At 42.7% G+C, this 13,409-nt stretch overlaps 1 long non-coding RNA gene across 1 annotated transcript in view; it reads right to left on the reverse strand.

Annotated features, from left to right (window-relative positions):
- The window catches only part of LOC138527263 (uncharacterized), a 44,635-nt gene extending 31,983 nt beyond the window's left edge, over positions 1-12,652 (reverse strand). Inside the window, exons 1-2 of the long non-coding RNA XR_011283841.1 lie at positions 12,568-12,652; positions 749-874 (exon numbers count right to left, since the gene is read on the reverse strand). This is a non-coding gene — a long non-coding RNA (uncharacterized lncRNA). The remainder of the gene's footprint in view (positions 1-748; positions 875-12,567) is intronic.
- Positions 12,653-13,409: the final 757 nt, after the last annotated feature.

The following is a 13,409-nucleotide window of genomic DNA, read 5'->3' on the forward strand; positions in this document are numbered from 1 at the left end:
CACGACAAGGAGATCAGAGCTCCTGCACTTGGTTGATGCGTTGTCGGGAGTCTCCATTTCCATTCTGGCACTGTTGCGCATTTGTTTGGTACTAGTGGGATGTTCAGTCCTTACTCCATGTTTAGACAGATACAGCAATTTGCTTTCTACCAGTTTCAAATGATTTGTTTGATGCTGGCCAGTGTCTTCTGGCCTATTCTGGATTGCGAAAGTGGTTTGTCAATGTTTGCCTCACAAGAACTCCTGGGGTTCCTCTTCCCCTGCTCTGTAGAGTTATTCCTTTGTGCTATGTGCTCTGAAGCTACTACAGTGGGGATTTGGCGCAGCATAAAAGCCTATTAGCATAACATTCCACGTTTGTATCCTCAGTGGCACAATTTGGTATGTTGCATGTTGGTGTCCCAGTACCTGTTTCGTCCAAGGGGCCTACCTCTTTGTTATCCAAATGTTTTGGTATCTGTCTTTGAGGAGTGTGCGTATGTCAGTGGATGATATCTGTCTCCATTGAGTTCCCGTTGAAGGTGTCATGGTCGGGCGGTCTACTCTTGGCTATTTTGGCAAAGTTCTATATGTTGAGCAGGATAGTACCTCATGTCCCTTCCATAGCTAGCTTGATGTTTACGGAACATAGATTCGTCCATTCTAATGAAGGCCCTCCGCGTTGGAAGTGTAATGGTTCCCCTATACAGGTTTACGGTGGCGATTCCTTTGAATGCGCTAAGCAATAGCTGTACTACGGGTTACTTACTTGTCCAACTGGAGAGTCAGACCCTGGGTGTCACAGTTGGTTAGGTATGCTCCTTGGCGCAAGCTCAGAAGCTGGGCTGTGTTGGTCGAAGGCTTGGCACTGATTGGTTTATGTTATTCTGTAGGGCTGTGACAAAGAAGAGAAAGAGAGTGCTCTGATTACTTAACAGTAATCCTCATTACACCAAGTTCTGCTCTTGCTCATGGGTTCTGGGTGAAAATCGTGAATTTACAGAGAGAGGAGGTCTAAATCTTGAGCAAAACCATTTGAATGTAAAATGATAAAATTGCCATTTCAATCAAATCCACATTTGAAATTTGAATGGATTAAACATTTGAAAGGTAACCTGTATGTCAGATGTGTAAACACGTTCCACATAACCCCTACCCTCCGTACATACACTCTTTCAGAAGCTTTTAAAACAAAAGTTTTAAACGGGGGGTCAGCCCCCCAGTACCTACATTACCATCACATAACTCAAATTCCGGAAGCTTCTCAAGACTTTCCTTTACACCTCCTCCTTCCCTTCCTCCCTCCCCTGCTAAACCCCACAGTTGCTGAGATTGGTGACAAGGCCCTTATGTGTCCTTTGGGCCCTGGCCTCCCACACCCAATCACCTTCAGCCTCCGCCCGCCCCGAGCACTTGCCTTGCACCACTGGCCTATGCCACTGCAGGCCTGCACTTATTTATTGGCAGCTGGCCGCCCACCTTGGCACTTACAGATCACTCCCTAGCACTTCCCTCCTGGCACAACTAGCACTTATCCCCCACTCCCTCATCCCCTCTCTTCTTTCTGCACTTGCACGCTCTGAATGCTCACAAGGCCTAGTAGGTTCGCCTCTGCCTTTCATGTTTTAATTGATTTTCATTCCCATGTTCCCTCCCTGTGAAACACAATGGGCCTCATTATAAGTTTGGCAGTAGCCTTGCCGGTGAAACGGGCAGGCTGCTGCCAAACATCCGAAAAATTCCGGCACCCGCGAATGGGCAATTACCGGTTCATTACGGCCCTGCTGGACTGGTAATTGCCCATTCGCGGGCGCAGGAATGGAATGCTCCCCATTCCCATTGAACCCTAATAGGGCTCAATGAGAATGGGGAGGTTGGATGCACCGGCCCCAACTACACCGATTCTCATTGGCTGAGATGGGGTAAATTACCTTTGCTAGGCTTACTGGAAAGCATTGACTGGAGAGCCTTCCGAAAGTTCAAGCGCTACGTCGCCATTCTTAAATTCTGTGGAAAATGGTTAACAGTTTTGTACCAGTTTGCCTCTATGTCTGTCTCCTGCAGCTGGCCAGAGTAAAAAAAAATTAAAAAAACGACTTTGAGCTTCTATAGCACGCTTAAACCAGCCTCTAAGCACAGGACTGGGATTCAAACATGTGGTGTCTTCATTTGTCTTGCTTCCAAGACAATCATGTTACCCCTGAGCTATCCTCCCGGCAGAGAAAGACAGTGACATCTGATGTAAAGATTCTCTTTGCTGTTCAGTGTGTGAAACAGATGGTGAGGTATGTACAGTTTCCTCCCGAGCTAGTTATCTGGGTGATGCAGGGAATTTTGACTGCACTCCCTACTGGCTAGGGAATCATTGTAAACATTACAGGATCTCTGAAATTTAGCTCTCTCTTTCAATATCCAAGTCAGGGTTGTGGACATGGATGCAATTACTGCAACATTTGTTTGAGAATCCAACAAGCACTGGGGCTTTTCTGTTTTAAGACCATTAATGGCAGACCTTTAACAGAAGACTGAATTTCCTCCACAGTGAACATGGACTGTAATGTAGCAGAATCATTAATAGTGACTTATAGACCGAGGAAGGGGTCATTACCGCGGGATAATGACCCGCCACCAAGTTATTTCCAGAGTTGAATCCGAGGGCCATAAGTTGTGGAAGGGTCATTATCCCAAGCGATAATCACCCCTCCCTCGGTCTAGAAGGCTAATAGCACATAGTGGTAGCAGCAATACATGTTGTGGAGTTTTGGTGGTTAAGTCAAAAGTGTTACTTTCATAGCGACTAAAGTAAATAGAAAAATCAAAGTTAGTAAATAAAACGTGTTTTCTGTGTTGTGTATATATAACAAGGTTCCCTCTATAACTTTAGTATTTTATTTAAAAACGTGTTGAAACTGGAGTCTGTTTAGCATGAGCAAGCATTAGGCGTCATGTAAACGTAAACGATTTATCTGTAAGAAAGAGAAAGAACAGTCCTACGTTTGTGCTTTCTATCTGGTGTGTTAGATAGGATGTTGAAACTATGAAATAAAGGTATGCCTTTATTTCATAGTTTCTGCTTTATGTGTCCGGGTGCTTCCTAGGGGGCGCCTGAAAAAGGTTTTCAAAGCAGCAGATCCACACATTCTCATTAATTAGTGGTATTCATTAGCGCACTGCTACCTTACGTCCCCCAGGTTTTCCTGCTGCTTTAAATAGGATGTTGAAGCAAACAAAACGTCTTCCCAGAGACAAAGTTTGTTGTTGAAAGAAAACTTGGCTGGAAATTGCATTGTTGTTTCCCTGTCTGCTTTTGAGTTCAGAATGTTCAGAATGCAGTCAATATCCGTAGTTATTGACTGTTCTCTGAACGTTCTGATTGTCTGATTGGAGGTCCTTAACGATCTTCATGTGCTAATACAGCCTAGTAAATTGCTTATTAACCCTATAAATTATCTATGTCGGTTACATCCGACACACACATCAACATAAAGTGATTTGTACAAATTAGGAAAGACACCATCCGTGTGCCGGTCAAGTGGCACAGCGAGTAGAGCACTCACTTTGATACTGTCAGGCCGGTTCGAATCCGGCAGGGCCAAACTCAGCGTTTCATCCTTCCGAGGTCGATAAATGAGCACCACACACCGTGGGTAATATTAGGCAGCGCTCAGATACCTGAGGGTTCGTACCACTATATAAATGCCAAATTATTATTATTTGTGTCCTTTGGTTGATTCTGGCCTGAAGGGTCTCTGATGCATGTACTTATCTATCTCCCAGTAACAATGACACAGTCCAGACGTTGCATAATCTTCTCAACATGCACGACGTTGCAATGGTAGATCTTGCCCTCTATGAATGAACTGCCTCAAACTTGCTTTCAAAGGACAGGGGCAGGTGCAGAAGAAGCCTGGCCTCGATGTGACTACCATGGAGACATGGCACTGCATAACGGAAAGCTAATATATGCATAGGTAAATGTGTGCTAGAAGGGCATAAGAGCGGTTCTGCTCCTCGGCTCCAAAGTCAAAAGTGAGGTTTCTTCCTTTGTTGCCAGTCAATGGCGCCATTTTCGCTTTCGCATCAAGACACCGCATGTTGCTTCTGTATAACTGGTTAACTGTCTTTCAATAATCTCACTAAATACCCTCCCTTCAATGGATCGTAGATAAATATACATGTTTACGATGACTCCTTCACTGGACCAGAAGGCCCATCGCTCAATGTGACTTAATTCTTCTGTGGCCAGTGGCTGTAGCTCTGAAGTGTCGGTGTGTAACAGAGGAGCCAACAAGAGGTGGCCAAGGGGGGCCTCAGCCACCCTTATAAACAATCTGCCCCCACCCTAACCGGCCCACCAGCCTCTGTGTTCGTTTTGGTGTGCCATGCACTTGCGCGTGCCAAGTGCCATGCACTTGCGCGTTCTCAATGTCACTTGGCCTAGTAAGATCGGTTTTGTTTTGCCTGGTCGCGCTCTGAAACACTTGTGTACGAGCGCGATAGAAATAAAATATCAATATCAATACCCCATGATTTCCAGTGACCTCATCAGGCCACCCCTATGAAAAATGTCTGGAGGCGTCGCTGGTAACAAAAGATTATCTTTGTACAATTACAAAATCTTCATACTCACGACAAAATCATGTAAGCAATGTAAGTGCTTGTTCCGACTGACGCGTGACCTAAACATACTTAAATAATTGGCTCGGCACTCCTACGGATGACCGGGCTTGCACTGAATGGTCTATGTATGGAACAATTTGTACTTTGCTTTGGAGTTAGGAGAGCCCCAAGAGCAGGGATTATACAAGACGAGCCTGACATGAAAAACGAGAGTATTCAACAAGCAATTATGGACCCACCCACGAGCTGTCAAATATATCCTCTTGCTGCAATAAGTATTGTAATTCAATTTGTGCCGCTAGGTTATGACCGAAAGGTTACATTGAAACATACACCAAGAAGTGTGAATCTGGTTGCACGGAAGACCAATTTCTGGCATGAGAAATCAGGAAGGCCGCCAAAAAACAGGAAAGCAGTGGGAATAATTCTGCCAAGGTCTGTCAAGATGAGGAGTCTTGAAAGATCCAGGTTGAACTTGGCAAATATCAGTTTGCTTTCTTTAAGCAATGATCGCTTTTCAGCAAGAACTAACATCGTACATGTTTTTTTAGGTAATGAGGTACTGAGTGTCAAAAATAAGCACTTCTAAGTCATTAAGGATTTTTTCAGTCTATACGTATGATTATAACCTGGGGAAGTGACATGGCACACCCTCCTTTGTCAATGTCCTGGTCATACGAGCAGGTATGGTGCACAAAAACAATGAAAGGTTCTGAAATTGGCCAATGAGAGGGGAGCCATGTGACTCTTCCAGTCATGCCCACCGGAAAGGGTGTCAGCGCGGCGCTTCCTCTCATCACGGAAACACTGCGCTGAGAGCTCTGCCTCCCACCTTCACCATTAAGTGTGCCCTGGCTGCACCTTACAGAGATGGCCAGGGCACAGTGAAACCCCTGCTCCCCTACTCCCTCCTCCTCACCTTTTGAACGAGGGGCGATCAAATCTTTGCCCGGCCACACCTACCAGATGCGGCTCGGCTTCTCTACATCACCGCTGACTGCCATGAACTCACTTTGTACCTAGAAGCAGCCTGTCTGGAATCTAAGGCCTGCCGCTCCCTCTTCATCACGCTGTACATGGTTGCTAGGAACTAGCCACTCCAGGCAGATTTTGTTTACCCCTCCCCCTCGCCCCAAAGAGTCAGAATAACTTCATAGTCCAAGCCCTCTGGCTGTACCTGGAGTACTGGGCCCGTAAACTTTGTTAAACAGCTTTGCTGACAGGGCGTTAAGTAGGGCTTTGGGACCCATAACTCCCAGTATGGCCATTTGACTAGGTCTATAAAGCTTAATTAGCACAGGGACTCAAATAGAGACCTCTTCTCTGCCAATCAGAATGCTCACAATGCAGTCTACAATCGCTGGTATAGCCCTCATTACAAACATTCTACATGATCTTCTGCTGGACAAGCAGCACAGAAACCAATGTCTTTAGCTGTGAAAAGGCAGAGAAGAGCACGTACAGTTCATTTCCCAAACTAACAAACAGCTCTGAAATAAAAAATGGATAAAGTTAATTGTTACTAGTGCCATATTCTATCAAACATTACAAGTTGCGCGTGTGCTCATTGAACAACAATAAAACGTTCCTTTCTGGTTGCACAAACCATGTGCTAATAGTCCTATAGACACCGGGAGGGGTATTTATCACTTGGGCTAATTGCCCTTCCCCAAATTTTAGCCATCAGCTTTGCCTCAGCCAATAACCCCGCAATAATGACCTTTACCCCGGTCCCTAAGGCTTGAATATATAGTACGAAAGAATGTAGGTGACAAGCTGTGTCATGTGGTCTGGCTGTTAAGATTCGATTATTGAAGGACTATGTGGTTAAAGGGTCTAAGAATGTACAATGTAGACAGGATTTCAGGTCCAAGTCTTTAAGTCACACAATGTGTGATCTGAGGCAAAATCACTCGAGCTTTGTGTGGCTCAGGAGCCTGGTTTTATGTTAAATTGTAATTAAAGGAGCACCGAATAGAAGATTTAGTATTCGGCTGAAAACCGAATAGTTGGGCAGAGTATTCCTCCGAAGCCGAACACAGCGCCGAATAGTTTCCTTTTTAATCCATGAAGTTGTGACAAAATTATGCTTCGTAAATTAAAACCACACTTATAAATATGTATCCCCATTCTGTCTTTTATTTCTCTTGTGCATTCATGGGTGATGCTTCCATGTAGCCCAAATAAGTGGGAAGAGCCTATGACAAGCAAACTCAAAAGTACAATCACTGGGGGTTGGGGGTGTTGCCTCACCCTTTCTAAGGTTTATTGTGGGCCGACCCATTTTTGCGTTCTGCCTCTAGCAGGGCATTGCAACACAGTGATTACAGCAGTTAGCACCCTGCCGATACCTAGAGCGCTACTGAATGCAAACCTTTCATATGTTAAAACCATCACATAGGTTTTCAGCAAGTGAATTAAACACTGAAGTAGAGACCTACATTGTCCTGCTGAATGTTTTCAATTACACAATGGATGCTAAGTAAATTATTTTCTTTGCAGCTTCATGATACTGAAGCTAGCACTCCACCCACTCTCCACCCACTGATGTACATTCCTGCTTGCTTTAATTTGGCAAAGCATGTTTTCTGTAACCCTTCGTTTCTTTTCTGGTAAATGCAGATGAGCTGCCTGCCCCTATAAACTCTGGGTCACCACACTGCAGTACTATTCTATTTTAGAAATGTTTTGAAAGCTTTACCTTATCACAGCTGCTATCTCAGCGACTTTACACAGTTGCCTCCCAGCAAAGCAACTTTCCAGGAGAAAGAAAATGTCTCCCTGTAAATAAAGCTGAACTGGGGCCTCCGACCCAGCCCTTTAAGATGAGGTAGTAATACTATGAGATGACTGGGGATGTGGAAGTTACTCAAACATCAATAATCAAAATGACTCAGGTAGTTGGCAAAAAGGTTGACTGTTTTAATGTCAATTATCTAAAACAGGGAGTACAACGGACATCAGAATTCTCACAGCATAGTCTCAATGATTTTCATAAAAAAACATCATACTTATAGTAAAAACTCATCATTGATGATGTTGACCTACATATTTGCTAACGTCATCCTACGTGGCAAACTACAAAAACCTATTGAAGAGAGTGATTGGGTCTAAGGGCACCTCTAAGTATACTTTCCATACTAGTCTAAGAAACTGATTGGCTCCTTAACATCAGGTGGGGCAACTAGGCCCTCCCCTCAAACAAGTCACTATGAACATCACTAAATACACAACGTCCTACTGGTTACACAAACTATAGGGCCCTTAATTACATCGCCCCCTACAATTGGTTGGGACTCATACATCCGTCAGTACTTTTCCACCTACGTTACCAGCACGCAGGCTAGACTTCCAGGTGCTGGTGATCTGGTCATAACCATAGCTTCCCACCAACTAGCATATCATATATCATCACCCCAGTGGTCTGCTGTCAATTAAGGCTTTGAACTTGTCCTTGAAAATGTTCTTTGCTCTAGAGAATTCAGGGGAGTAGAGGCACGCTCTGCCTCCCTGCGTAGGTGTGGTTTGTCATTTTTGTTCAGCTTCATCCCTCCACGTGACTGAAGACCACACATTTTAGCTGTGGTGCATTTAAAATACTATTTTTTAATGAACCTCTGACGTTTTCTTGTTTTTGTCCATATCTTCTGAACAGGAGTTTCGTTCTTTCACACAGTTGTAACTAATGTCTGCTTGCCCCAGCCCTGAGCAGCCTTGGCTTCTTGGTGCTCATCCAGCCTCGCCTTTCTGAGATTCACTCCGGTAATTCCATTGCTTTTCAACTGCGACACACTGGAAAAAATGCCTTCCTTTTCTGGTCCAGCTCTGCTATAACACGTAGTGGAAACATCCATTCTTTACTCACTCCTATATATTTATTTACTTTATTATTTATTTTATTTTATTTGAACTAGGCGCTGGCACTTAAGAAGTTGGTTACAATTAATTAAGGTTCCAAAAGGACGTACATTTGCATAGTAGTGAGTTCAGCTGTTGCATAGCATAAACATTCGGCGGATAACATTTGCATAGTAGTGAATTCAACAGTTTGCACATTCAAGAACATACATTCGGTGGATAACTATTATTGCATTGGTTGAGTAAGCTTAGTATTTGTCGTAGTATTAGTAAGGTTGTCAGTATTGGTGCTGCGGGCAGTGTGGCAGGGTGATTGCATAAGGCAGCCTGACCTAAAAAATAAGGTTTTTTGGTTTTTTCTAAAGGACCAATAAGATGTCTAATTTCTAAGTTGCGAAGGGAGTGCGTTCCACACTTTGTGTGCAATCACCGTAAAGCACGCATGTATACATTGGCGCATTCTGCAATCTTATTCACTATAAAGCTAGCCTCAAGAATTCTTCTTCTGCTTGCGTTTCTTTGCATATGTACACGTGTAAAATGACATGATGTCTTCATCGTTTCTATAGCATAAGTTTCTTCATCTTGAGCCCAAGATGTCACTTATCTTTGATACTCTCTTGATGCCTTATAGAATATATATACATTCTCTTGTCTCTGCATCTCTTCTAAGTACATCAATCCGGCTTCGTGTGTGACGTCACCATTCTTCTCTTTCATTCATTTCTTCTGCTTCTTCTGGGATTTCATTCAAATGGCCATCATACTGTCTCGTATGCAGGTATGGATTTCTCAGTGGGAACCTTGCTTCCAGGATTCTCCTTGGTATCTGTATTTTTAATGGTACTGCACCTGTCTCACACTCTGGTTCCCAACATATAGGCAATATGGGCAAGATGGTTGAGGTGGGGCTACTTGGCTCCTTCTCTACAAAGCCCTGACCTATCTATCCCTTATTCCTGTAACGCTGAAAAGAGTAAAACATTTCCAGGACTTGGGAAAGCAAAATGGATCCCCTTTCCGTCATAATAGACACTACAAATACACAGTGTGTCAAGAAATGTATCTGCACTAAAGGGATAGCATGCAGGGCTGTAGCTGCAGCCACCCGGTTTTGTGTTTTGTCAACAATTGACAGGGACAAAGAACCCTCCTGAGTTTCCGGCTCTTTCTTCTGCTTCTTGCACCTCTGTGAGTTGGCTTTAAGTGCCCAACAGAGGACCCAGCATGGAAATCAATCAGCATAAACAATGGCAGAATACTCTGAGAAGCCAAAAAGACGGGCAATCTGCTGATTATCAAAGCCGAATATCTCTTTTATAGCTGGAATTCATCCGAATACTTAAATCGAAGCGGAAATTTCGGTACACCCCCAATTGTAATACTTGAAATCAACACTCCCTTATTTAAAGAATGCAATGGGTCTCATTGTGGCTTCTAGCTACTCAAATCCTACTCCTTGTTATCCTACTTGATGTGCAGGACAGTTGCATATGTTGATCTGGACTCTACCCAGAGCACTCCTTGGGAACTTCTCTCCAATGACATGTACTTGTCAAGCGCAAACCTCACTCGAGTGCTTTTTACCTTTCACTACAAAGATGAAGCAATCTCACAGTAAACACAAGGTATTCAAATACCCAGATAAAAGCCAAAACCTTAGGGGAGAGAATCACTGGGTGTGGTGCTACTGACCAAATGGACTCTCTGTGAAAACTAACATACTTCACCACTTCATTGTGGGATACATTGTTTAAAAGCAAATAGGTTTTAGAAGACTAAGAAAACTAAGACTGATTAGTGGAACACAGACAATTAACCAAAAGGGGTTCCGAAATGCAAGGATCATAGGCAGAAAAAGGGCCTCTGCAGCGCATTAATCTAATGACGTCTAAATAGGCTAGACCTTTGCTATGTGTCAAGATCGAACGTTCTGAAATTGAAATATTTCTGGAGGCTGCCTTTCCAGGTGGTTAAGAACAATACAACAGAATGTGAATGTTGTGTATGTATGGCTTCCACAGGAAGCCATTAGAAACTATTTCCTATTCTGAATGCTGTTTCCTCCGACTGTGACGTCATGGCTGAGGATTATGGAATGCGTTCAGTCAACTGCTGTGACTTCACGGCAGGGGGACACCGCAATTTTTCTTCTTTTAAGGTTTCTTTAGCTGGTGGAGCTGGGTATTTTATGAGTTGTTAGCAGCTGCCTCATGCATTCCCTGTACACCCCATGCAATGCTGGTCTGTGGGGACAACACCGAGGGTGGAAAAGGGACACAGGAGGGGCAAACACAACATAAAATAATGCATCGGCTGCTTTCAACTACTGGTTGTATTCTACCACAGGGTTCTGAGTGACATCAACAACTCGAGCTTCGCTCCTGTTGTCGATCAGATGCCACTCGGAACCCCTCTCTGAAAGATATTGCTGTAGTTGATAGCTAACCATCTATAAATGTATAAATCTTTCACCAGAGGTGGAGCTCGGTTTTCAGACCTTTTGTCTGCTCCTTTTTTGTAGACGGTATCAGTTTGCTCTTTAAAGAGAAACTTTTTTTATCCTAGCTTTCACTTTTCTGACCTATTAGCATCTTTCTTTTAAAAATAGGCCAAATGTGGTGGACTGAAGGGTAAGGAGATGGGGAATAGGCCTCGCTGATTCCCACAAGATTGGTGTTTGCATGCACTTCTGGATATGCCATACATTACCCGCATAGAGAGGGAGGGAAGCTTTCTTCAATTTAAAATGGGAAATCCGGGAACGAGAGCCAGACAGGGATCCTCCTGTGAAAAAAGTTCAGCCAGCCAAGGATCAGCCAAAAACCAGGCAAATAAAGAAATGTCCATCAAAGCAGCAAAAAGTCAGAGTTCTTACTGCTGTCCTCTGTGGCTGCTGGATCTTCCCCAGAGCCCATCTGAGTGCTCCCTCAATTCGCAGCTGATTCGCCATGAGCACACCAATTGGCATCAAGACATTCTACATCTTGAATGCTCTCAAGGTTGAGCGGACCATCGCGCTCCACTATTTTCAATGCCAAGCACTTCAGCATGGGGACTGCTCTCGTCAGCTGGTAGTGTGTGGACTTTGAGGGACGTCTCAGCGCCAAGGGTCCCTGTGATTGTTGCCATGATGTCCACCTCAAAGACTGGGGTTCCTAAGGCAATTTCCAGAAAGGAGTTGCACAAAACCCATCTGATAGCACCAGTCCACAATGTCCTTGCAGAAAGTACTTTCTGGGACAGACAATACGGAAAGCAAAAGACAGATGGACTGAACACAAGTCCAATGTAAGAACAGCAAATGACAAATCACCTATTTTTAGACACTTTCGAGACAACATCACACCATTGCAGAAATGAAATGGGTAGTTCTTGAACTAAATTCGAAAGGTTTACACACTGAACACCTTTTTTGTAAAATGTAAGTATATCTAAATAGACAACTATATGTAGAATAAATATTTAAAGAAGTATCTTCATAAATGTAAGATGCAGAGGAGAAACGGTCAACCCTGACACACGGATGGAATAAGTGAAATAGGAACAAGAAATAAGTTTGCAGTTGGCTAACTCCCATGCCCCGCACACTATCACAGGCCCTCAAAAAAGAGCCAAACATTTAAACAAATTCATGTACTTTTCTGATGTATTTCAGGATCATTTGATGACAACAGACTTTCCATATATGGTTAATATCACAAATGTATCTTGAGACATTTAGCTTAACATATAATTAATATTTTATTCTTGCGGCCCAACACGCTTCCAGAATAACATTTTATTCATCAGGAGTTCATAATTCCAATCATTTCTATAAGGTAATATAAATAGCATAATTTTAAATTTTAGACAGTTTTTCAACATCCACGCATCAAAAAAAGTCATTAGTTACAATTTATAAGTTAGGAAACACTATGGTAAACTTCTCCACAAAATAAGAATAATTCAAAGTGTGTATATGTTTTCAAACAACCCTTATTTAATAAAAAACAGATGACTAGTTAATTAACATTTTACAGTTGTATCCGCTCTTTCTACAAAAATCCCTCTACCATATTAGTATAACCTTCAAAAAGGCTTAGTTCATCCTAATTAACCATAGCTCACCTTTTCGTGAGAAGTTCTGAACTCCTTATGCTTGATTGTATTCTCTTCATATACCTTTAAATAAAGGCAGTTCCATATATTTTTCTGTGTAAACATAAAAAACGAATTCACTTAATCATGTCAAGCATCTATGTGTAAACACACATGCTATCTAATGTATATCACACCATTGCACAAAAGAAATGGGTAGTTCCTGAACTAATACAGCCTCTACATAGAGGAGAAGACATAGCAAAGAAACCTGCACAACGTGAACTGCATTGTATTTATCATCTAGATGCAGTGACCCCTCTGGGCATGAACAAAGAATTCTATTTGGGTCCATGCCTTTAGACACCTATACATATGGGTGTAACCAATAACCAGGTCTTTGACCGAGAGTCGTATAGTCTAGAATATGCTTAGTTACCACTGAATGCACAAATTGAGTATGGTAAAGACTATTAGATTGTACACTCTTATGAGGTAGTTTGAGATCATTTGATAATACCATAATGTTGGTTTGATGTGTTACGAGACTGCTAGACACCGGAATGAATACCCTTCAAGAGAGATGAGGATATCATCAACTACATAACCAAGAAGATTTGCACTGATATAGATTACTAAATTGTACACTCTCAACAGTAAGACATGTTTTCTTGTAATGTTGAAAAGATTGATCGATATGTTTAAGAATCATGTAATTAGGGATGAGATCTCCTCAGTACACTTGTTTTTAACTTTATACTTTACACTCAGGGTAGTATAAGAATGTGGTAACCTACAACACACTACTTGAAAAAGGTCAGGCTCACGGAATAGAAAATAGGATGAGATCCTGTTTTTATTACCAGATACAT

This window comes from Ambystoma mexicanum, chromosome 14 (genome assembly GCF_040938575.1).
Source record: "Ambystoma mexicanum isolate Mex_15411 chromosome 14, UKY_AmexF1_1, whole genome shotgun sequence".
Lineage (NCBI taxonomy): Eukaryota > Metazoa > Chordata > Amphibia > Caudata > Ambystomatidae > Ambystoma > Ambystoma mexicanum.